Source organism: Falco punctatus (genome assembly GCF_963210335.1).
Source record: "Falco punctatus genome assembly, contig: scaffold_37, whole genome shotgun sequence".
Classification (NCBI taxonomy): domain Eukaryota; kingdom Metazoa; phylum Chordata; class Aves; order Falconiformes; family Falconidae; genus Falco; species Falco punctatus.
Window position 1 is genome coordinate 735,588 of NW_027660186.1, and position 24,139 is coordinate 759,726.

Consider the following 24,139-nt stretch of genomic DNA (forward strand, 5'->3'; position numbering starts at 1 on the left):
TTAGGGTTAGGGTTAGGGTTAGACTGTTAGGGTTAGGGTTAGGGTTAGGGTTAGACTCTTAGGGTTAGACTCTTAGGGTTAGGGTTAGACTCTTACGCTTAGTGTTAGGGTTAGGGTTAGGGTTAGGGTTAGACTCTTAGGGTTAGGGTTAGACTCTTAGGGTTAGGGTTAGGGTTAGGGTTAGACTCTTAGGGTTAGGGTTAAGGTTAGGGTTAGGGTTACACTCTTAGGCTTAGGGTTAGGGTTAGGGTTAGACTCTTAGGGTTAGGGTTAGACTTAGGCTCTTAGGGTTAGGGTTAGACTCAGGCTCTTAGGGTTAGGGTTAGACTCAGGCTCTTACGGTTAGGGTTAGACTCAGGCTCTTAGGGTTAGGGTTAGACACAGGCTCTTAGGGTTAGGGTCAGATTTAGTACTATATATTTGTGTACTGCAGCCGCCCTTTTGGTGGAACGCTGCTGCCATCTAGCGAAATATACTTGGGTACTGCAGCCGGCCCTGTTGGTGGAGCGCTGCTGCCATCTAGCGAAATATACTTGGGTACTGCAGCCGCCCGGTTGGTGGAGCGCTGCTGCCATCTAGCGAAATATACTTGGGTACTGCAGCCGGCCCTGTTGGTGGAGCGCTGCTGCCATCTAGCGAAATATACTTGGGTACTGCAGCCGCCCGGTTGGTGGAGCGCTGCTGCCATCTAGCGAAATATACTTGGGTACTGCAGCCGCCCGGTTGGTGGAGCGCTGCTGCCATCTAGCGAAATATACTTGGGTACTGCAGCCGGCCCGGTTGGTGGAGCGCTGCTGCCATCTAGCGAAATATATTTGGGTACTGCAGCCGGCGCTGTTGGTGGAGCGCTGCTGCCATCTAGCGAAATATATTTGGGTACTGCAGCCGGCTCTGTTGGTGGAGCGCTGCTGCCATCTAGCGAAATATATTTGGGTACTGCAGCCGGCTCTGTTTGTGGAGCGCTGCTGCCATCTAGCGAAATATACTTGGGTACTTCAGCCGGGTTTAGGGTTAGGGTTAGGGTTAGACTGTTAGGGTTAGGGTTAGACTCTTAGGGTTAGACTCTTAGGGTTAGACTCTTAGGGTTAGGGTTAGACTCTTACGGTTAGGGTTAGGGTTTGGGTTAGACTCTTAGGGTTAGGGTTAGACTCTTAGGGTTAGGGTTAGGGTTAGGGTTAGACTCTTAGGGTTAGGGTTAGACTCTTAGGGTTAGGGTTAGGGTTAGACTCTTAGGGTTAGGGTTAGGGTTAGGGTTAGACTCTTAGGGTTAGACTCTTAGGGTTAGGGTTAGACTCTTACGGTTAGGGTTAGGGTTAGGCTTAGGGTTAGGCTTAGACTCTTAGGGTTAGGGTTAGACTCTTAGGGTTAGGGTTAGGGTTAGAGTTAGGGTTAGACTCTTAGGGTTAGGGTTAGACTCTTAGGGTTAGGGTTAGGGTTAGGGTTAGACTCTTAGGGTTAGGGTTAGACTCTTAGGGTTAGGGTTAGGGTTAGACTCTTAGGGTTAGGGTTAGACTCTTAGGGTTAGGGTTAGGGTTAGGGTTAGGGTTAGACTCTTAGGGTTAGGGTTAGACTCTTAGGGTTAGGGTTAGGGTTAGGGTTAGACTCTTAGGGTTAGGGTTAGGGTTACGGTTAGACTCTTAGGGTTAGAGTTAGGGTTAGGGTTAGACTCTTAGGGTTAGGGTTAGACTCTTAGGGTTAGGGTTGGGGTTAGGGTTAGACTCTTAGGGTTAGGGTTAGACTCTTAGGGTTAGAGTTAGGGTTAGGGTTAGGGTTAGACACTTAGGGTTAGGGTTAGGGTGAGGGTTAGACTCTTAGGGTTAGGGTTATATTCAGGGTTAGGGTTAGACTCTTAGGGTTAGGGTTAGGGTTAGGCTCTTAGGGTTAGGGTTAGACTTAGGCTCTTAGGGTTAGGGTTAGACTCAGGCTCTTAGGGTGAGGGTTAGACTCAGGCTCTTAGGGTGAGGGTTAGACTCAGGCTCTTAGGGTTAGGGTTAGAATCAGGCTCTTAGGGTTAGGGTCAGACTCAGTACTATATATTTGGGTACTGCAGCCGCCCTTTTGGTGGAGCGCTGCTGCCATCTAGCGAAATATACTTGGGTATTGCAGCCGGCGCTGTTGGTGGAGCGCTGCTGCCATCTAGCGAAATATATTTGGGTACTGCAGCCGGCCCTGTTGGTGGAGCGCTGCTGCCATCTAGCGAAATATAATTGGGTACTGCAGCCGCCCTTTTGGTGGAGCGCTGCTGCCATCTAGCGAAATATACTTGGGTACTGCAGCCGCCCGGTTTGTGGAGCGCTGCTGCCATCTAGCGAAATATATTTGGGTACTGCAGCCGCCCGGTTGGTGGAGCGCTGCTGCCATCTAGCGAAATGTAATGGGGTACTGCAGCCGCCCGGTTGGTGTAGCGCTGCTGCCATCTAGCGAAATATACTTGGGTACTGCAGCCGGCCCTGTTGGTGGAGCGCTGCTGCCATCTAGCGAAATATACTTGGGTACTGCAGCCGGCCCTGTTGGTGGAGCGCTGCTGCCATCTAGCGAAATATATTTGGGTACTGCAGCCGCCCTTTTGGTGGAGCGCTGCTGCCATCTAGCGAAATATATTTGGGTACTGCAGCCGCCCGGTTGGTGGAGCTCTGCTGCCATCTAGCGAAATATACTTGGGTACTGCAGCCGCCCTTTTGGTGGAGCGCTGCTGCCATCTAGCGAAATGTAATTGGGTACTGCAGCCGCCCGGTTGGTGGAGCGCTGCTGCCATCTAGCGAAATATACTTGGGTACTGCAGCCGGCGCTGTTGGTGGAGCGCTGCTGCCATCTAGCGAAATATACTTGGGTACTGCAGCCGCCCGGTTGGTGGAGCGCTGCTGCCATCTAGCGAAATATACTTGGGTACTGCAGCCGGCCCTGTTGGTGGAGCGCTGCTGCCATCTAGCGAAATATACTTGGGTACTGCAGCCGCCCGGTTGGTGGAGCGCTGCTGCCATCTAGCGAAATATACTTGGGTACTGCAGCCGCCCGGTTGGTGGAGCGCTGCTGCCATCTAGCGAAATATATTTGGGTACTGCAGCCGGCCCTGTTGGTGGAGCGCTGCTGCCATCTAGCGAAATATACTTGGGTACTGCAGCCGCCCTTTTGGTGGAGCGCTGCTGCCATCTAGCGAAATATACTTGGGTACTGCAGCCGGCGCTGTTGGTGGAGCGCTGCTGCCATCTAGCGAAATATATTTGGGTACTGCAGCCGGCCCTGTTGGTGGAGCGCTGCTGCCATCTAGCGAAATATATTTGGGTACTGCAGCCGCCCTTTTGGTGGAGCGCTGCTGCCATCTAGCGAAATATATTTGGGTACTGCAGCCAGCTCTGTTGGTGGAGCTCTGCTGCCATCTAGCGAAATATAATTGGGTACTGCAGCCGGCCTTTTGGTGGAGCGCTGCTGCCATCTAGCGAAATGTAATTGGGTACTGCAGCCGCCCGGTTGGTGGAGCGCTGCTGCCATCTAGCGAAATATACTTGGGTACTGCAGCCGGCCCTGTTGGTGGAGCGCTGCTGCCATCTAGCGAAATATACTTGGGTACTGCAGCCGCCCGGTTGGTGGAGCGCTGCTGCCATCTAGCGAAATATATTTGGGTACTGCAGCCGGCCCTGTTGGTGGAGCGCTGCTGCCATCTAGCGAAATGTAATTGGGTACTGCAGCCGCCCGGTTGGTGTAGCGCTGCTGCCATCTAGCGAAATATACTTGGGTACTGCAGCCGCCCGGTTGGTGGAGCGCTGCTGCCATCTAGCGAAATGTAATGGGGTACTGCAGCCGCCCGGTTGGTGTAGCGCTGCTGCCATCTAGCGAAATATACTTGGGTACTGCAGCCGCCCGGTTGGTGGAGCGCTGCTGCCATCTAGCGAAATATACTTGGGTACTGCAGCCGGCCCTGTTGGTGGAGCGCTGCTGCCATCTAGCGAAATATACTTGGGTACTGCAGCCGCCCGGTTGGTGGAGCGCTGCTGCCATCTAGCGAAATATATTTGGGTACTGCAGCCGCCCGGTTGGTGGAGCGCTGCTGCCATCTAGCGAAATATACTTGGGTACTGCAGCCGGCGCTGTTGGTGGAGCGCTGCTGCCATCTAGCGAAATATACTTGGGTACTGCAGCCGCCCGGTTTGTGGAGCGCTGCTGCCATCTAGCGAAATATATTTGGGTACTGCAGCCGGCGCTGTTGGTGGAGCGCTGCTGCAATCTAGCGAAATATACTTGGGTACTGCAGCCGCCCGGTTGGTGGAGCGCTGCTGCCATCTAGCGAAATATACTTGGGTACTGCAGCCGCCCGGTTGGTGGAGCGCTGCTGCCATCTAGCGAAATATATTTGGGTACTGCAGCCGGCCCTGTTGGTGGAGCGCTGCTGCCATCTAGCGAAATATACTTGGGTACTGCAGCCGCCCGGTTGGTGGAGCGCTGCTGCCATCTAGCGAAATATACTTGGGTACTGCAGCCGGCCCTGTTGGTGGAGCGCTGCTGCCATCTAGCGAAATGTAATTGGTTACTGCAGCCGCCCGGTTGGTGGAGCGCTGCTGCCATCTAGCGAAATATACTTGGGTACTGCAGCCGGCCCTGTTGGTGGAGCGCTGCTGCCATCTAGCGAAATATACTTGGGTACTGCAGCCGCCCGGTTTGTGGAGCGCTGCTGCCATCTAGCGAAATATATTTGGGTACTGCAGCCGGCCCGGTTGGTGGAGCGCTGCTGCCATCTAGCGAAATGTAATTGGGTACTGCAGCCGCCCGGTTGGTGTAGCGCTGCTGCCATCTAGCGAAATATACTTGGGTACTGCAGCCGCCCGGTTGGTGGAGCGCTGCTGCCATCTAGCGAAATGTAATGGGGTACTGCAGCCGCCAGGTTGGTGTAGCGCTGCTGCCATCTAGCGAAATATACTTGGGTACTGCAGCCGGCCCTGTTGGTGGAGCGCTGCTGCCATCTAGCGAAATGTAATTGGGTACTGCAGCCGCCCTTTTGGTGGAGCGCTGCTGCCATCTAGCGAAATATACTTGGGTACTGCAGCCGGCCCTGTTGGTGGAGCGCTGCTGCCATCTAGCGAAATATATTTGGGTACTGCAGCCGCCCGGTTGGTGGAGCGCTGCTGCCATCTAGCGAAATGTAATTGGGTACTGCAGCCGCCCGGTTGGTGGAGCGCTGCTGCCATCTAGCGAAATATACTTGGGTACTGCAGCCGGCGCTGTTGGTGGAGCGCTGCTGCCATCTAGCGAAATATACTTGGGTACTGCAGCCGCCCGGTTGGTGGAGCGCTGCTGCCATCTAGCGAAATATATTTGGGTACTGCAGCCGGCCCGGTTGGTGGAGCGCTGCTGCCATCTAGCGAAATGTAATTGGGTACTGCAGCCGCCCGGTTGGTGTAGCGCTGCTGCCATCTAGCGAAATATACTTGGGTACTGCAGCCGCCCGGTTGGTGGAGCGCTGCTGCCATCTAGCGAAATGTAATGGGGTACTGCAGCCGGCCCTGTTGGTGGAGCGCTGCTGCCATCTAGCGAAATATATTTGGGTACTGCAGCCGCCCTTTTGGTGGAGCGCTGCTGCCATCTAGCGAAATATATTTGGGTACTGCAGCCGGCCCTGTTGGTGGAGCTCTGCTGCCATCTAGCGAAATATACTTGGGTACTGCAGCCGCCCGGTTGGTGGAGCGCTGCTGCCATCTAGCGAAATGTAATTGGGTACTGCAGCCGCCCGGTTGGTGGAGCGCTGCTGCCATCTAGCGAAATATACTTGGGTACTGCAGCCGGCGCTGTTGGTGTAGCGCTGCTGCCATCTAGCGAAATATACTTGGGTACTGCAGCCGCCCGGTTGGTGGAGCGCTGCTGCCATCTAGCGAAATATATTTGGGTACTGCAGCCGGCCCGGTTGGTGGAGCGCTGCTGCCATCTAGCGAAATGTAATTGGGTACTGCAGCCGCCCGGTTGGTGTAGCGCTGCTGCCATCTAGCGAAATATACTTGGGTACTGCAGCCGCCCGGTTGGTGGAGCGCTGCTGCCATCTAGCGAAATGTAATGGGGTACTGCAGCCGCCAGGTTGGTGTAGCGCTGCTGCCATCTAGCGAAATATACTTGGGTACTGCAGCCGGCCCTGTTTGTGGAGCGCTGCTGCCATCTAGCGAAATATATTTGGGTACTGCAGCCGCCCTTTTGGTGGAGCGCTGCTGCCATCTAGCGAAATATATTTGGGTACTGCAGCCGGCCCTGTTGGTGGAGCTCTGCTGCCATCTAGCGAAATATACTTGGGTACTGCAGCCGCCCGGTTGGTGGAGCGCTGCTGCCATCTAGCGAAATGTAATTGGGTACTGCAGCCGCCCGGTTGGTGTAGCGCTGCTGCCATCTAGCGAAATATACTTGGGTACTGCAGCCGCCCGGTTGGTGGAGCGCTGCTGCCATCTAGCGAAATGTAATGGGGTACTGCAGCCGCCAGGTTGGTGTAGCGCTGCTGCCATCTAGCGAAATATACTTGGGTACTGCAGCCGGCCCTGTTGGTGGAGCGCTGCTGCCATCTAGCGAAATATATTTGGGTACTGCAGCCGCCCTTTTGGTGGAGCGCTGCTGCCATCTAGCGAAATATATTTGGGTACTGCAGCCGGCCCTGTTGGTGGAGCTCTGCTGCCATCTAGCGAAATATACTTGGGTACTGCAGCCGCCCGGTTGGTGGAGCGCTGCTGCCATCTAGCGAAATGTAATTGGGTACTGCAGCCGCCCGGTTGGTGGAGCGCTGCTGCCATCTAGCGAAATATATTTGGGTACTGCAGCCGGCCCTGTTGGTGGAGCGCTGCTGCCATCTAGCGAAATATACTTGGGTACTGCAGCCGCCCGGTTGGTGGAGCGCTGCTGCCATCTAACGAAATATACTTGGGTACTGCAGCCGGCCCTGTTGGTGGAGCGCTGCTGCCATCTAGCGAAATATACTTGGGTACTGCAGCCGCCCGGTTGTTGGAGCGCTGCTGCCATCTAGCGAAATATACTTGGGTACTGCAGCCGGCCCTGTTGGTGGAGCGCTGCTGCCATCTAGCGAAATATATTTGGGTACTGCAGCCGGCGCTGTTGGTGGAGCGCTGCTGCCATCTAGCGAAATATATTTGGGTACTGCAGCCGGCGCTGTTGGTGGAGCGCTGCTGCCATCTAGCGAAATATATTTGGGTACTGCAGCCGGCGCTGTTGGTGGAGCGCTGCTGCCATCTAGCGAAATATACTTGGGTACTGCAGCCGGCCCTGTTGGTGGAGCGCTGCTGCCATCTAGCGAAATATACTTGGGTACTGCAGCCGCCCGGTTGGTGGAGCGCTGCTGCCATCTAGCGAAATATATTTGGGTACTGCAGCCGGCCCTGTTGGTGGAGCGCTGCTGCCATCTAGCGAAATATACTTGGGTACTGCAGCCGCCCGGTTGGTGGAGCGCTGCTGCCATCTAGCGAAATATACTTGGGTACTGCAGCCGGCCCTGTTGGTGGAGCGCTGCTGCCATCTAGCGAAATATACTTGGGTACTGCAGCCGCCCGGTTGGTGGAGCGCTGCTGCCATCTAGCGAAATATACTTGGGTACTGCAGCCGGCGCTGTTGGTGGAGCGCTGCTGCCATCTAGCGAAATATATTTGGGTACTGCAGCCGGCTCTGTTTGTGGAGCGCTGCTGCCATCTAGCGAAATATACTTGGGTACTTCAGCCGGGTTTAGGGTTAGGGTTAGGGTTAGACTGTTAGGGTTAGGGTTAGACTCTTAGGGTTAGACTCTTAGGGTTAGACTCTTAGGGTTAGGGTTAGACTCTTACGGTTAGGGTTAGGGTTAGGGTTACGGTTAGACTCTTAGGGTTAGGGTTAGACTCTTAGGGTTAGGGTTAGGGTTAGGGTTAGGGTTAGACTCTTAGGGTTAGGGTTAGACTCAGGCTCTTAGGGTTAGGGTTAGACTCAGGCTCTTAGGGTGAGGGTTAGACTCAGGCTCTTAGGGTTAGGGTTAGACTCAGGCTCTTAGGGTTAGGGTCAGACTCAGTACTATATATTTGGGTACTGCAGCCGCCCTTTTGGTGGAGCGCTGCTGCCATCTAGCGAAATATACGTGGGTATTGCAGCCGGTGCTGTTGGTGGAGCGCTGCTGCCATCTAGCGAAATATATTTGGGTACTGCAGCCGGCCCTGTTGGTGGAGCGCTGCTGCCATCTAGCGAAATATACTTGGGTACTGCAGCCGGCTCTGTTGGTGGAGCGCTGCTGCCATCTAGCGAAATATATTTGGGTACTGCAGCCGGGTTTAGGGTTAGGGTTAGGGTTAGACTGTTAGGGTTAGGGTTAGGGTTAGGGTTAGACTCTTAGGGTTAGACTCTTAGGGTTAGGGTTAGACTCAGTACTATATATTTGGGTAGTGCAGCCACCCTTTTTGTGGAGCGCTGCTGCCATCTAGCGAAATATACTTGAGTACTGCAGCCGGCGCTGTTGGTGGAGCGCTGCTGCCATCTAGCGAAATATACTTTGGTACTGCAGCCGCCCGGTTGGTTGAGCACTGCCGCCGTCTAGCGAAATATACTTGGGTACTGCAGCCGGCGCTGTTGGTGGAGCGCTGCTGCCATCTAGCGAAATATATTTGGGTACTGCAGCCGGCGCTGTTGGTGGATCGCTGCTGCCATCTAGCGAAATATATTTGGGTACTGCAGCCGGCCCTGTTTGTGGAGCGCTGCTGCCATCTAGCGAAATATATTTGGGTACTGCAGCCGGCTCTGTTGGTGGAGCGCTGCTGCCATCTAGCGAAATATACTTGGGTACTTCAGCCGGGTTTAGGGTTAGGGTTAGGGTTAGACTGTTAGGGTTAGGGTTAGGGTTAGGGTTAGACTCTTAGGGTTAGACTCTTAGGGTTAGGGTTAGACTCTTACGCTTAGGGTTAGGGTTAGGGTTAGGGTTAGGGTTAGACTCTTAGGGTTAGGGTTAGACTCTTAGGGTTAGGGTTAGGGTTAGGGTTAGACTCTTAGGGTTAGGGTTAGACTCTTAGGGTTAGGGTTAAGGTTAGGGTTAGGGTTAGACTCTTAGGGTTAGGGTTAGACTCTTAGGGTTAGGGTTAGGGTTAGGGTTAGACTCTTAGGGTTAGGGTTAGGGTTAGGGTTAGGGTTACACTCTTAGGGTTAGGGTTAGGGTTAGGGTTAGACTCTTAGGGTTAGGGTTAGACTTAGGCTCTTAGGGTTAGGGTTAGACTCAGGCTCTTAGGGTTAGGGTTAGACTCAGGCTCTTACGGTTAGGGTTAGACTCAGGCTCTTAGGGTTAGGGTTAGACACAGGCTCTTAGGGTTAGGGTCAGATTTAGTACTATATATTTGTGTACTGCAGCCGCCCTTTTGGTGGAGCGCTGCTGCCATCTAGCGAAATATACTTGGGTACTGCAGCCGGCCGGTTGGTGGAGCGCTGCTGCCATCTAGCGAAATATATTTGGGTACTGCAGCCGGCCCTGTTTGTGGAGCGCTGCTGCCATCTAGCGAAATATATTTGGGTACTGCAGCCGCCCTTTTGGTGGAGCGCTGCTGCCATCTAGCGAAATATATTTGGGTACTGCAGCCAGCTCTGTTGGTGGAGCTCTGCTGCCATCTAGCGAAATATACTTGGGTACTGCAGCCGGCCCTGTTGGTGGAGCGCTGCTGCCATCTAGCGAAATGTAATTGGGTACTGCAGCCGCCCTGTTGGTGGAGCGCTGCTGCCATCTAGCGAAATATACTTGGGTACTGCAGCCGCCCGGTTGGTGGAGCGCTGCTGCCATCTAGCGAAATATACTTGGGTACTGCAGCCGGCCCTGTTGGTGGAGCGCTGCTGCCATCTAGCGAAATATACTTGGGTACTGCAGCCGCCCGGTTGGTGGAGCGCTGCTGCCATCTAGCGAAATATACTTGGGTACTGCAGCCGGCGCTGTTGGTGGAGCGCTGCTGCCATCTAGCGAAATATACTTGGGTACTGCAGCCGCCCGGTTGGTGGAGCGCTGCTGCCATCTAGCGAAATATATTTGGGTACTGCAGCCGGCCCTGTTGGTGGAGCGCTGCTGCCATCTAGCGAAATATACTTGGGTACTGCAGCCGCCCGGTTGGTGGAGCGCTGCTGCCATCTAGCGAAATATACTTGGGTACTGCAGCCGGCCCTGTTGGTGGAGCGCTGCTGCCATCTAGCGAAATATACTTGGGTACTGCAGCCGCCCGGTTGGTGGAGCGCTGCTGCCATCTAGCGAAATATATTTGGGTACTGCAGCCGGCCCTGTTGGTGGAGCGCTGCTGCCATCTAGCGAAATATATTTGGGTACTGCAGCCGGCTCTGTTTGTGGAGCGCTGCTGCCATCTAGCGAAATATACTTGGGTACTTCAGCCGGGTTTAGGGTTAGGGTTAGGGTTAGACTGTTAGGGTTAGGGTTAGACTCTTAGGGTTAGACTCTTAGGGTTAGACTCTTAGGGTTAGGGTTAGACTCTTACGGTTAGGGTTAGGGTTAGGGTTAGGGTTAGACTCTTAGGGTTAGGGTTAGACTCTTAGGGTTAGGGTTAGGGTTAGGGTTAGGGTTAGACTCTTAGGGTTAGGGTTAGACTCTTAGGGTTAGGGTTAGGGTTAGGGTTAGGGTTAGACTCTTAGGGTTAGGGTTAGACTCTTAGGGTTAGGGTTAGGGTTAGGGTTAGACTCTTAGGGTTAGGGTTAGGGTGAGGGTTAGACTCTTAGGGTTAGGGTTATATTCAGGGTTAGGGTTAGACTCTTAGGGTTAGGGTTAGGGTTAGGGTTAGACTCTTAGGGTTAGGGTTAGTGTTAGGCTCTTAGGGTTAGGGTTAGACTCAGGCTCTTAGGGTGAGGGTTAGACTCAGGCTCTTAGGGTGAGGGTTAGACTCAGGCTCTTAGGGTGAGGGTTAGACTCAGGCTCTTAGGGTGAGGGTTAGACTCAGGCTCTTAGGGTTAGGGTTAGACTCAGGCTCTTAGGGTTAGGGTTAGACTCAGGCTCTTAGGGTTAGGGTTAGACTCAGTACTATATATTTGGGTACTGCAGCCGCCCTTTTAGTGGAGCGCTGCTGCCATCTAGCGAAGTATACTTGGGTACTGCAGCCGGCGCTGTTGGTGGAGCGCTGCTGCCATCTAGCGAAATATATTTGGGTACTGCAGCCGGCCCTGTTGGTGGAGCTCTACTGCCATCTAGCGAAATATACTTGGGTACTGCAGCCGCCCTTTTGGTGGAGCGCTGCTGCCATCTAGCGAAATATATTTGGGTACTGCAGCCGGCCCTGTTGGTGGAGCGCTGCTGCCATCTAGCGAAATGTAATTGGGTACTGCAGCCGCCCGGTTGGTGGAGCGCTGCTGCCATCTAGCGAAATATACTTGAGTACTGCAGCCGGCGCTGTTGGTGGATCGCTGCTGCCATCTAGCGAAATATATTTGGGTACTGCAGCCGGCCCTGTTTGTGGAGCGCTGCTGCCATCTAGCGAAATATATTTGGGTACTGCAGCCGGCCCTGTTGGTGGAGCGCTGCTGCCATCTAGCGAAATATACTTGGGTACTTCAGCCGGGTTTAGGGTTAGGGTTAGGGTTAGACTGTTAGGGTTAGGGTTAGGGTTAGGGTTAGACTCTTAGGGTTAGACTCTTAGGGTTAGGGTGAGACTCTTACGCTTAGTGTTAGGGTTAGGGTTAGGGTTAGGGTTAGACTCTTAGGGTTAGGGTTAGACTCTTAGGGTTAGGGTTAGGGTTAGGGTTAGACTCTTAGGGTTAGGGTTAGACTCTTAGGGTTAGGGTTAAGGTTAGGGTTAGGGTTAGACTCTTAGGGTTAGGGTTAGACTCTTAGGGTTAGGGTTAGGGTTAGGGTTAGACTCTTAGGGTTAGGGTTAGGGTTAGGGTTAGACTCTTAGGGTTAGGGTTAGGGTTAGGGTTAGGGTTACACTCTTAGGGTTAGGGTTAGGGTTAGGGTTAGACTCTTAGGGTTAGGGTTAGACTTAGGCTCTTAGGGTTAGGGTTAGACTCAGGCTCTTACGGTTAGGTTTAGACTCAGGCTCTTAGGGTTAGGGTTAGACACAGGCTCTTAGGGTTAGGGTCAGACTCAGTACTATATATTTGGGTACTGCAGCCGCCCTTTTGGTGGAGCGCTGCTGCCATCTAGCGAAATATACTTGGGTATTGCAGCCGGCGCTGTTGGTGGAGCGCTGCTGCCATCTAGCGAAATATATTTGGGTACTGCAGCCGGCCCTGTTGGTGGAGCGCTGCTGCCATCTAGCGAAATATACTTGGGTACTGCAGCCGCCCGGTTGGTGGAGCGCTGCTGCCATCTAGCGAAATATATTTGGGTACTGCAGCCGGCGCTGTTGGTGGAGCTCTGCTGCCATCTAGCGAAATATACTTGGGTACTGCAGCCGCCCTTTTGGTGGAGCGCTGCTGCCATCTAGCGAAATGTAATTGGGTACTGCAGCCGCCCTTTTGGTGGAGCGCTGCTGCCATCTAGCGAAATATATTTGGGTACTGCAGCCGGCGCTGTTGGTGGATCGCTGCTGCCATCTAGCGAAATATATTTGGGTACTGCAGCCGGCCCTGTTTGTGGAGCGCTGCTGCCATCTAGCGAAATATATTTGGGTACTGCAGCCGGCTCTGTTGGTGGAGCGCTGCTGCCATCTAGCGAAATATACTTGGGTACTTCAGCCGGGTTTAGGGTTAGGGTTAGGGTTAGACTGTTAGGGTTAGGGTTAGGGTTAGGGTTAGACTCTTAGGGTTAGACTCTTAGGGTTAGGGTTAGACTCTTACGCTTAGGGTTAGGGTTAGGGTTAGGGTTAGGGTTAGACTCTTAGGGTTAGGGTTAGACTCTTAGGGTTAGGGTTAGGGTTAGGGTTAGACTCTTAGGGTTAGGGTTAGACTCTTAGGGTTAGGGTTAAGGTTAGGGTTAGGGTTAGACTCTTAGGGTTAGGGTTAGACTCTTAGGGTTAGGGTTAGGGTTAGGGTTAGACTCTTAGGGTTAGGGTTAGGGTTAGGGTTAGGGTTACACTCTTAGGGTTAGGGTTAGGGTTAGGGTTAGACTCTTAGGGTTAGGGTTAGACTTAGGCTCTTAGGGTTAGGGTTAGACTCAGGCTCTTAGGGTTAGGGTTAGACTCAGGCTCTTACGGTTAGGGTTAGACTCAGGCTCTTAGGGTTAGGGTTAGACACAGGCTCTTAGGGTTAGGGTCAGATTTAGTACTATATATTTGTGTACTGCAGCCGCCCTTTTGGTGGAGCGCTGCTGCCATCTAGCGAAATATACTTGGGTACTGCAGCCGGCGCTGTTGGTGGAGCGCTGCTGCCATCTAGCGAAATATACTTGGGTACTGCAGCCGGCCCTGTTTGTGGAGCGCTGCTGCCATCTAGCGAAATGTAATGGGGTACTGCAGCCGCCCGGTTGGTGTAGCGCTGCTGCCATCTAGCGAAATATACTTGGGTACTGCAGCCGCCCGGTTGGTGGAGCGCTGCTGCCATCTAGCGAAATATACTTGGGTACTGCAGCCGGCCCTGTTGGTGGAGCGCTGCTGCCATCTAGCGAAATATATTTGGGTACTGCAGCCGCCCTTTTGGTGGAGCGCTGCTGCCATCTAGCGAAATATATTTGGGTACTGCAGCCGGCCCTGTTGGTGGAGCTCTGCTGCCATCTAGCGAAATATACTTGGGTACTGCAGCCGCCCTTTTGGTGGAGCGCTGCTGCCATCTAGCGAAATATACTTGGGTACTGCAGCCGGCGCTGTTGGTGGAGCGCTGCTGCCATCTAGCGAAATATACTTGGGTACTGCAGCCGCCCGGTTTGTGGAGCGCTGCTGCCATCTAGCGAAATATATTTGGGTACTGCAGCCGGCGCTGTTGGTGGAGCGCTGCTGCCATCTAGCGAAATATACTTGGGTACTGCAGCCGCCCGGTTGGTGGAGCGCTGCTGCCATCTAGCGAAATATATTTGGGTACTGCAGCCGGCCCTGTTGGTGGAGCGCTGCTGCCATCTAGCGAAATATACTTGGGTACTGCAGCCGCCCGGTTGGTGGAGCGCTGCTGCCATCTAGCGAAATATACTTGGGTACTGCAGCCGGCCCTGTTGGTGGAGCGCTGCTGCCATCTAGCGAAATATACTTGGTACTGCAGCCGCCCGGTTGTTGGAGCGCTGCTGCCATCTAGCGAAATATACTTGGGTACTGCAGCCGGCCCTGTTGGTGGAGCGCTGCTGCCATCTAGCGAAATATATTTGGGTACTGCAGCCGGCCCTGTTGGTGGAGCGCTGCTGCCATCTAGCGAAATATATTTGGGTACTGCAGCCGTCCCTGTTGGTGGAGCGCTGCTGCCATCTAGCGAAATATATTTGGGTACTGCAGCCGGCGCTGTTGGTGGAGCGCTGCTGCCATCTAGCGAAATATATTTGGGTACTGCAGCCGGCTCTGTTTGTGGAGCGCTGCTGCCATCTAGCGAAATATACTTGGGTACTTCAGCCGGGTTTAGGGTTAGGGTTAGGGTTAGACTGTTAGGGTTAGGGTTAGACTGTTAGGGTTAGACTCTTAGGGTTAGACTCTTAGGGTTAGGGTTAGACTCTTACGGTTAGGGTTAGGGTTAGGGTTAGGGTTAGGGTTAGACTCTTAGGGTTAGGGTTAGACTCTTAGGGTTAGGGTTAGGGTTAGGGTTAGACTCTTAGGGTTAGGGTTAGACTCTTAGGGTTAGGGTTAGGGTTAGGGTTAGGGTTAGATTCTTAGGGTTAGGGTTAGACTCTTAGGGTTAGGGTTAGGGTTAGACTCTTAGGGTTAGGGTTAGGGTTAGGTTAGGGTTAGACTCTTAGGGTTAGGGTTAGGGTTACGGTTAGACTCTTAGGGTTAGAGTTAGGGTTAGGGTTAGACTCTTAAGGTTAGGGTTAGACTCTTAGGGTTAGGGTTGGGGTTAGGGTTAGACTCTTAGGGTTAGGGTTAGACTCTTAGGGTTAAGGTTAGGGTTAGGGTTAGGGTTAGACACTTAGGGTTAGGGTTAGGGTGAGGGTTAGACTCTTAGGGTTAGGGTTATATTCAGATTAGGGTTAGACTCTTAGGGTTAGGGTTAGGGTTAGACTCTTAGGGTTAGGGTTAGGGTTAGGGTTAGACTCTTAGGGTTAGGGTTAGACTCTTACGGTTAGGGTTAGGGTTAGGGTTAGGGTTAGACTCTTAGGGTTAGGGTTAGACTCTTAGGGTTAGGGTTAGACTCTTAGGGTTAGGGTTAGGGTTAGGGTTAGACTCTAAAGGGTTAGGGTTAGACTCTTAGGGTTAGAGTTAGGGTTAGGGTTAGGGTTAGACACTTAGGGTTAGGGTTAGGGTGAGGGTTAGACTCTTAGGGTTAGGGTTATATTCAGGGTTAGGGTTAGACTCTTAGGGTTAGGGTTAGGGTTAGGGTTAGACTCTTAGGGTTAGGGTTAGACTTAGGCTCTTAGGGTTAGGGTTAGACTCAGGCTCTTAGGGTTAGGGTTAGACTCAGGCTCTTAGGGTGAGGGTTAGACTCAGGCTCTTAGGGTTAGACTCAGGCTCTTAGGGTTAGGGTTAGACTCAGGCTCTTAGGGTTAGGGTTAGACTCAGGCTCTTACGGTTAGGGTTAGACTCAGGCTCTTAGGGTTAGGGTTAGACACAGGCTCTTAGGGTTAGGGTCAGACTCAGTACTATATATTTGGGTACTGCAGCCGCCCGGTTGGTGGAGCGCTGCTGCCATCTAGCGAAATATACTTGGGTATTGCAGCCGGCGCTGTTGGTGGAGCGCTGCTGCCGTCTAGCGAAATATATTTGGGTACTGCAGCCGGCCCTGTTGGTGGAGCGCTGCTGCCATCTAGCGAAATATATTTGGGTACTGCAGCCGCCCTTTTGGTGGAGCGCTGCTGCCATCTAGCTAAATGTAATTGGGTACTGCAGCCGCCCGGTTGGTGTAGCGCTGCTGCCATCTAGCGAAATATACTTGGGTACTGCAGCCGCCCGGTTGGTGGAGCGCTGCTGCCATCTAGCGAAATGTAATGGGGTACTGCAGCCGCCAGGTTGGTGTAGCGCTGCTGCCATCTAGCGAAATATACTTGGGTACTGCAGCCGGCCCTGTTGGTGGAGCGCTGCTGCCATCTAGCGAAATATATTTGGGTACTGCAGCCGCCCTTTTGGTGGAGCGCTGCTGCCATCTAGCGAAATGTAATTGGGTACTGCAGCCGCCCGGTTGGTGGAGCGCTGCTGCCATCTAGCGAAATATACTTGGGTACTGCAGCCGGCGCTGTTGGTGGAGCGCTGCTGCCATCTAGCGAAATATACTTGGGTACTGCAGCCGCCCGGTTGGTGGAGCGCTGCTGCCATCTAGCGAAATATATTTGGGTACTGCAGCCGGCCCGGTTGGTGGAGCGCTGCTGCCATCTAGCGAAATGTAATTGGGTACTGCAGCCGCCCGGTTGGTGTAGCGCTGCTGCCATCTAGCGAAATATACTTGGGTACTGCAGCCGCCCGGTTGGTGGAGCGCTGCTGCCATCTAGCGAAATGTAATGGGGTACTGCAGCCGGCCCTGTTGGTGGAGCGCTGCTGCCATCTAGCGAAATATATTTGGGTACTGCAGCCGCCCTTTTGGTGGAGCGCTGCTGCCATCTAGCGAAATATATTTGGGTACTGCAGCCGGCCCTGTTGGTGGAGCTCTGCTGCCATCTAGCGAAATATACTTGGGTACTGCAGCCGCCCGGTTGGTGGAGCGCTGCTGCCATCTAGCGAAATGTAATTGGGTACTGCAGCCGCCCGGTTGGTGGAGCGCTGCTGCCATCTAGCGAAATATACTTGGGTACTGCAGCCGGCGCTGTTGGTGTAGCGCTGCTGCCATCTAGCGAAATATACTTGGGTACTGCAGCCGCCCGGTTGGTGGAGCGCTGCTGCCATCTAGCGAAATATATTTGGGTACTGCAGCCGGCCCGGTTGGTGGAGCGCTGCTGCCATCTAGCGAAATGTAATTGGGTACTGCAGCCGCCCGGTTGGTGTAGCGCTGCTGCCATCTAGCGAAATATACTTGGGTACTGCAGCCGCCCGGTTGGTGGAGCGCTGCTGCCATCTAGCGAAATGTAATGGGGTACTGCAGCCGCCAGGTTGGTGTAGCGCTGCTGCCATCTAGCGAAATATACTTGGGTACTGCAGCCGGCCCTGTTTGTGGAGCGCTGCTGCCATCTAGCGAAATATATTTGGGTACTGCAGCCGCCCTTTTGGTGGAGCGCTGCTGCCATCTAGCGAAATATATTTGGGTACTGCAGCCGGCCCTGTTGGTGGAGCTCTGCTGCCATCTAGCGAAATATACTTGGGTACTGCAGCCGGCGCTGTTGGTGGAGCGCTGCTGCCATCTAGCGAAATGTAATTGGGTACTGCAGCCGCCCGGTTGGTGTAGCGCTGCTGCCATCTAGCGAAATATACTTGGGTACTGCAGCCGCCCGGTTGGTGGAGCGCTGCTGCCATCTAGCGAAATGTAATGGGGTACTGCAGCCGCCAGGTTGGTGTAGCGCTGCTGCCATCTAGCGAAATATACTTGGGTACTGCAGCCGGCCCTGTTGGTGGAGCGCTGCTGCCATCTAGCGAAATATATTTGGGTACTGCAGCCGCCCTTTTGGTGGAGCGCTGCTGCCATCTAGCGAAATATATTTGGGTACTGCAGCCGGCCCTGTTGGTGGAGCTCTGCTGCCATCTAGCGAAATATACTTGGGTACTGCAGCCGCCCGGTTGGTGGAGCGCTGCTGCCATCTAGCGAAATGTAATTGGGTACTGCAGCCGCCCGGTTGGTGGAGCGCTGCTGCCATCTAGCGAAATATATTTGGGTACTGCAGCCGGCCCTGTTGGTGGAGCGCTGCTGCCATCTAGCGAAATATACTTGGGTACTGCAGCCGCCCGGTTGGTGGAGCGCTGCTGCCATCTAACGAAATATACTTGGGTACTGCAGCCGGCCCTGTTGGTGGAGCGCTGCTGCCATCTAGCGAAATATACTTGGGTACTGCAGCCGCCCGGTTGTTGGAGCGCTGCTGCCATCTAGCGAAATATACTTGGGTACTGCAGCCGGCCCTGTTGGTGGAGCGCTGCTGCCATCTAGCGAAATATATTTGGGTACTGCAGCCGGCGCTGTTGGTGGAGCGCTGCTGCCATCTAGCGAAATATATTTGGGTACTGCAGCCGGCGCTGTTGGTGGAGCGCTGCTGCCATCTAGCGAAATATATTTGGGTACTGCAGCCGGCGCTGTTGGTGGAGCGCTGCTGCCATCTAGCGAAATATACTTGGGTACTGCAGCCGGCCCTGTTGGTGGAGCGCTGCTGCCATCTAGCGAAATATACTTGGGTACTGCAGCCGCCCGGTTGGTGGAGCGCTGCTGCCATCTAGCGAAATATATTTGGGTACTGCAGCCGGCCCTGTTGGTGGAGCGCTGCTGCCATCTAGCGAAATATACTTGGGTACTGCAGCCGCCCGGTTGGTGGAGCGCTGCTGCCATCTAGCGAAATATACTTGGGTACTGCAGCCGGCCCTGTTGGTGGAGCGCTGCTGCCATCTAGCGAAATATACTTGGGTACTGCAGCCGCCCGGTTGGTGGAGCGCTGCTGCCATCTAGCGAAATATACTTGGGTACTGCAGCCGGCGCTGTTGGTGGAGCGCTGCTGCCATCTAGCGAAATATATTTGGGTACTGCAGCCGGCTCTGTTTGTGGAGCGCTGCTGCCATCTAGCGAAATATACTTGGGTACTTCAGCCGGGTTTAGGGTTAGGGTTAGGGTTAGACTGTTAGGGTTAGGGTTAGACTCTTAGGGTTAGACTCTTAGGGTTAGACTCTTAGGGTTAGGGTTAGACTCTTACGGTTAGGGTTAGGGTTAGGGTTACGGTTAGACTCTTAGGGTTAGGGTTAGACTCTTAGGGTTAGGGTTAGGGTTAGGGTTAGGGTTAGACTCTTAGGGTTAGGGTTAGACTCAGGCTCTTAGGGTTAGGGTTAGACTCAGGCTCTTAGGGTGAGGGTTAGACTCAGGCTCTTAGGGTTAGGGTTAGACTCAGGCTCTTAGGGTTAGGGTCAGACTCAGTACTATATATTTGGGTACTGCAGCCGCCCTTTTGGTGGAGCGCTGCTGCCATCTAGCGAAATATACGTGGGTATTGCAGCCGGTGCTGTTGGTGGAGCGCTGCTGCCATCTAGCGAAATATATTTGGGTACTGCAGCCGGCCCTGTTGGTGGAGCGCTGCTGCCATCTAGCGAAATATACTTGGGTACTGCAGCCGGCTCTGTTGGTGGAGCGCTGCTGCCATCTAGCGAAATATATTTGGGTACTGCAGCCGGGTTTAGGGTTAGGGTTAGGGTTAGACTGTTAGGGTTAGGGTTAGGGTTAGGGTTAGACTCTTAGGGTTAGACTCTTAGGGTTAGGGTTAGACTCAGTACTATATATTTGGGTAGTGCAGCCACCCTTTTTGTGGAGCGCTGCTGCCATCTAGCGAAATATACTTGAGTACTGCAGCCGGCGCTGTTGGTGGAGCGCTGCTGCCATCTAGCGAAATATACTTTGGTACTGCAGCCGCCCGGTTGGTTGAGCACTGCCGCCGTCTAGCGAAATATACTTGGGTACTGCAGCCGCCCTTTTGGTGGAGCGCTGCTGCCATCTAGCGAAATATATTTGGGTACTGCAGCCGGCGCTGTTGGTGGATCGCTGCTGCCATCTAGCGAAATATATTTGGGTACTGCAGCCGGCCCTGTTTGTGGAGCGCTGCTGCCATCTAGCGAAATATATTTGGGTACTGCAGCCGGCTCTGTTGGTGGAGCGCTGCTGCCATCTAGCGAAATATACTTGGGTACTTCAGCCGGGTTTAGGGTTAGGGTTAGGGTTAGACTGTTAGGGTTAGGGTTAGGGTTAGGGTTAGACTCTTAGGGTTAGACTCTTAGGGTTAGGGTTAGACTCTTACGCTTAGGGTTAGGGTTAGGGTTAGGGTTAGGGTTAGACTCTTAGGGTTAGGGTTAGACTCTTAGGGTTAGGGTTAGGGTTAGGGTTAGACTCTTAGGGTTAGGGTTAGACTCTTAGGGTTAGGGTTAAGGTTAGGGTTAGGGTTAGACTCTTAGGGTTAGGGTTAGACTCTTAGGGTTAGGGTTAGGGTTAGGGTTAGACTCTTAGGGTTAGGGTTAGGGTTAGGGTTACACTCTTAGGGTTAGGGTTAGGGTTAGGGTTAGACTCTTAGGGTTAGGGTTAGACTTAGGCTCTTAGGGTTAGGGTTAGACTCAGGCTCTTACGGTTAGGTTTAGACTCAGGCTCTTAGGGTTAGGGTTAGACACAGGCTCTTAGGGTTAGGGTCAGACTCAGTACTATATATTTGGGTACTGCAGCCGCCCTTTTGGTGGAGCGCTGCTGCCATCTAGCGAAATATACTTGGGTATTGCAGCCGGCGCTGTTGGTGGAGCGCTGCTGCCATCTAGCGAAATATATTTGGGTACTGCAGCCGGCCCTGTTGGTGGAGCGCTGCTGCCATCTAGCGAAATATACTTGGGTACTGCAGCCGCCCTTTTGGTGGAGCGCTGCTGCCATCTAGCGAAATATATTTGGGTACTGCAGCCGGCGCTGTTGGTGGAGCTCTGCTGCCATCTAGCGAAATATACTTGGGTACTGCAGCCGCCCTTTTGGTGGAGCGCTGCTGCCATCTAGCGAAATGTAATTGGGTACTGCAGCCGCCCTTTTGGTGGAGCGCTGCTGCCATCTAGCGAAATATGTTTGGGTACTGCAGCCGGCGCTGTTGGTGGATCGCTGCTGCCATCTAGCGAAATATATTTGGGTACTGCAGCCGGCCCTGTTTGTGGAGCGCTGCTGCCATCTAGCGAAATATATTTGGGTACTGCAGCCGGCTCTGTTGGTGGAGCGCTGCTGCCATCTAGCGAAATATACTTGGGTACTTCAGCCGGGTTTAGGGTTAGGGTTAGGGTTAGACTGTTAGGGTTAGGGTTAGGGTTAGGGTTAGACTCTTAGGGTTAGACTCTTAGGGTTAGGGTTAGACTCTTACGCTTAGGGTTAGGGTTAGGGTTAGGGTTAGGGTTAGACTCTTAGGGTTAGGGTTAGACTCTTAGGGTTAGGGTTAGGGTTAGGGTTAGACTCTTAGGGTTAGGGTTAGACTCTTAGGGTTAGGGTTAAGGTTAGGGTTAGGGTTAGACTCTTAGGGTTAGGGTTAGACTCTTAGGGTTAGGGTTAGGGTTAGGGTTAGACTCTTAGGGTTAGGGTTAGGGTTAGGGTTAGGGTTACACTCTTAGGGTTAGGGTTAGGGTTAGGGTTAGACTCTTAGGGTTAGGGTTAGACTTAGGCTCTTAGGGTTAGGGTTAGACTCAGGCTCTTAGGGTTAGGGTTAGACTCAGGCTCTTACGGTTAGGGTTAGACTCAGGCTCTTAGGGTTAGGGTTAGACACAGGCTCTTAGGGTTAGGGTCAGATTTAGTACTATATATTTGTGTACTGCAGCCGCCCTTTTGGTGGAGCGCTGCTGCCATCTAGCGAAATATACTTGGGTACTGCAGCCGGCGCTGTTGGTGGAGCGCTGCTGCCATCTAGCGAAATATACTTGGGTACTGCAGCCGGCCCTGTTTGTGGAGCGCTGCTGCCATCTAGCGAAATGTAATGGGGTACTGCAGCCGCCCGGTTGGTGTAGCGCTGCTGCCATCTAGCGAAATATACTTGGGTACTGCAGCCGCCCGGTTGGTGGAGCGCTGCTGCCATCTAGCGAAATATACTTGGGTACTGCAGCCGGCCCTGTTGGTGGAGCGCTGCTGCCATCTAGCGAAATATATTTGGGTACTGCAGCCGCCCTTTTGGTGGAGCGCTGCTGCCATCTAGCGAAATATATTTGGGTACTGCAGCCGGCCCTGTTGGTGGAGCTCTGCTGCCATCTAGCGAAATATACTTGGGTACTGCAGCCGCCCTTTTGGTGGAGCGCTGCTGCCATCTAGCGAAATATACTTGGGTACTGCAGCCGGCGCTGTTGGTGGAGCGCTGCTGCCATCTAGCGAAATATACTTGGGTACTGCAGCCGCCCGGTTTGTGGAGCGCTGCTGCCATCTAGCGAAATATATTTGGGTACTGCAGCCGGCGCTGTTGGTGGAGCGCTGCTGCCATCTAGCGAAATATACTTGGGTACTGCAGCCGCCCGGTTGGTGGAGCGCTGCTGCCATCTAGCGAAATATATTTGGGTACTGCAGCCGGCCCTGTTGGTGGAGCGCTGCTGCCATCTAGCGAAATATACTTGGGTACTGCAGCCGCCCGGTTGGTGGAGCGCTGCTGCCATCTAGCGAAATATACTTGGGTACTGCAGCCGGCCCTGTTGGTGGAGCGCTGCTGCCATCTAGCGAAATATACTTGGTACTGCAGCCGCCCGGTTGTTGGAGCGCTGCTGCCATCTAGCGAAATATACTTGGGTACTGCAGCCGGCCCTGTTGGTGGAGCGCTGCTGCCATCTAGCGAAATATATTTGGGTACTGCAGCCGGCCCTGTTGGTGGAGCGCTGCTGCCATCTAGCGAAATATATTTGGGTACTGCAGCCGTCCCTGTTGGTGGAGCGCTGCTGCCATCTAGCGAAATATATTTGGGTACTGCAGCCGGCGCTGTTGGTGGAGCGCTGCTGCCATCTAGCGAAATATATTTGGGTACTGCAGCCGGCTCTGTTTGTGGAGCGCTGCTGCCATCTAGCGAAATATACTTGGGTACTTCAGCCGGGTTTAGGGTTAGGGTTAGGGTTAGACTGTTAGGGTTAGGGTTAGACTGTTAGGGTTAGACTCTTAGGGTTAGACTCTTAGGGTTAGGGTTAGACTCTTACGGTTAGGGTTAGGGTTAGGGTTAGGGTTAGGGTTAGACTCTTAGGGTTAGGGTTAGACTCTTAGGGTTAGGGTTAGGGTTAGGGTTAGACTCTTAGGGTTAGGGTTAGACTCTTAGGGTTAGGGTTAGGGTTAGGGTTAGGGTTAGATTCTTAGGGTTAGGGTTAGACTCTTAGGGTTAGGGTTAGGGTTAGACTCTTAGGGTTAGGGTTAGGGTTAGGTTAGGGTTAGACTCTTAGGGTTAGGGTTAGGGTTACGGTTAGACTCTTAGGGTTAGAGTTAGGGTTAGGGTTAGACTCTTAAGGTTAGGGTTAGACTCTTAGGGTTAGGGTTGGGGTTAGGGTTAGACTCTTAGGGTTAGGGTTAGACTCTTAGGGTTAAGGTTAGGGTTAGGGTTAGGGTTAGACACTTAGGGTTAGGGTTAGGGTGAGGGTTAGACTCTTAGGGTTAGGGTTATATTCAGATTAGGGTTAGACTCTTAGGGTTAGGGTTAGGGTTAGACTCTTAGGGTTAGGGTTAGGGTTAGGGTTAGACTCTTAGGGTTAGGGTTAGACTCTTACGGTTAGGGTTAGGGTTAGGGTTAGGGTTAGACTCTTAGGGTTAGGGTTAGACTCTTAGGGTTAGGGTTAGACTCTTAGGGTTAGGGTTAGGGTTAGGGTTAGACTCTAAAGGGTTAGGGTTAGACTCTTAGGGTTAGAGTTAGGGTTAGGGTTAGGGTTAGACACTTAGGGTTAGGGTTAGGGTGAGGGTTAGACTCTTAGGGTTAGGGTTATATTCAGGGTTAGGGTTAGACTCTTAGGGTTAGGGTTAGGGTTAGGGTTAGACTCTTAGGGTTAGGGTTAGACTTAGGCTCTTAGGGTTAGGGTTAGACTCAGGCTCTTAGGGTTAGGGTTAGACTCAGGCTCTTAGGGTGAGGGTTAGACTCAGGCTCTTAGGGTGAGGGTTAGACTCAGGCTCTTAGGGTTAGGGTTAGACTCAGGCTCTTAGGGTTAGGGTTAGACTCAGGCTCTTACGGTTAGGGTTAGACTCAGGCTCTTAGGGTTAGGGTTAGACACAGGCTCTTAGGGTTAGGGTCAGACTCAGTACTATATATTTGGGTACTGCAGCCGCCCGGTTGGTGGAGCGCTGCTGCCATCTAGCGAAATATACTTGGGTATTGCAGCCGGCGCTGTTGGTGGAGCGCTGCTGCCGTCTAGCGAAATATATTTGGGTACTGCAGCCGGCCCTGTTGGTGGAGCGCTGCTGCCATCTAGCGAAATATATTTGGGTACTGCAGCCGCCCTTTTGGTGGAGCGCTGCTGCCATCTAGCTAAATGTAATTGGGTACTGCAGCCGCCCGGTTGGTGTAGCGCTGCTGCCATCTAGCGAAATATACTTGGGTACT